The following is a 1,369-nucleotide window of genomic DNA, read 5'->3' on the forward strand; positions in this document are numbered from 1 at the left end:
GTGAACAATGAAGCTGGGGAGGAATGTGTTGACTTTGGAGCAGTCTGTAAGTCCTGTTGGAGATGGTTACACATCCTTGGATTTCCTTCTGCACAGCTCTATCCCTCTGCCAGTGTGTCGGGAGAAACACAGATTGCCTCTGGAGGTAAATAAGACTGAAGTTTTGCATTGCTACGCTTCAGTGGAAGATTTTGGAAATTACCACCCAACTCCCACAACGGCCTCTCTTCTGTGATGTGCCAGCAACTTAAGTCCAGCATGTCCCTTCTCTCTCCTGTCACTTCTTTTGTTCTAGTATTTCTCATGTTCTAGTAGTTCTCATATTTCTGTGGCCTTCACCACTTTAATACTTGGTATAGGGGAATCCCAAGACTATAATGTCTTTTAAATCGTGCCCAGCAGGAGGATATGGATCCCAAGTTATGCTAGCTCAAACCCAGCAAAATTCTGATGACAGTCCATGGATGCATGCCATTTAGAGGACACCACTAGCTGGTCTGAACCCAAAGAAGGTAAGGAATAATAGTTGGAGCAATGAATGTTCTTTGAACAGCTAGTGCTTCTTCCTGAGCTGACTTGAAACCCATCTCCGACTTTTGCTGAGCTGCTGCCACCACAAACCTACAGGACAGCAGCTGCAACAGAGGGAACCAGTCCCACACTGCAGGTCCAGCTCAATGCCCTGGGTAGAAGCCACTGTCCTGGCAAAGCCTACGTTTTCATCCCCTGACCTCCCACAGTGGCAGCAACCCTGGGCTACAGTCTGCAAGGTGTACCGAGTGGCAGCTGCTGAAGGGGAAATGCGGCAGCCTGAGAAATAAAAGGAGATAACTTGCTAGTGGCTATGGAAAAGCAAGACAAGGAGGAGGAGAGCTCGAGGTCCCAATTGCTAGACTCACTTGTATAGTGAGAACATTAACTTCTGTCCCCATAGGAAAAGCGTGGCACAGCAAGGACAGAGTAACTTGTGGATGACAACTCACATTCAGGTGAAGTTAATCCAGGAGGTGGCCATCAACATGCCACTTACTCAGGCAGTTCCAGTAATCAGATGGGCAACTATCTTTATCATGTCCTAGAATGCTTTAAAGAGAGGTCCAAGAACTGTACAGCAAAGCAGAGCTGCAAGTCTGAACTGAAGCTCAGAGAGATCTTAGAGAAGACTGCACAAACTCAAGAGTGTCATTTTAACCTACCCCAATTACACCTTTTTCATAGGTCTCCCTTACCCTGAAGTTACGTACAAGCCTGGAAAAAACAGATACTAAAAAAACAACACTTCTAGCATTTCCTGCTGCAAATCAGATGTGAAACCCTGTCTTCTGGCTGGGTGCAGTTTGGGATTTTTTTTTTTTTTTTTTTAATTTTA

General features: G+C 45.7%; 1 protein-coding gene across 1 annotated transcript in view; it reads right to left on the minus strand.

Annotated features, from left to right (window-relative positions):
• LOC104491033 (dermatan-sulfate epimerase-like) overlaps positions 1-1,369 on the minus strand; it is a gene marked incomplete at its 3' end in the record, with an annotated part of 17,659 nt that overhangs the window by 15,501 nt on the left and 789 nt on the right. The window lies entirely within an intron of this gene.

The sequence above is a fragment of the Buceros rhinoceros genome, unplaced genomic scaffold (genome assembly GCF_000710305.1).
Source record: "Buceros rhinoceros silvestris isolate BGI_N320 unplaced genomic scaffold, ASM71030v1 scaffold17413, whole genome shotgun sequence".
NCBI classification, from domain to species: Eukaryota; Metazoa; Chordata; class Aves; order Bucerotiformes; family Bucerotidae; genus Buceros; species Buceros rhinoceros.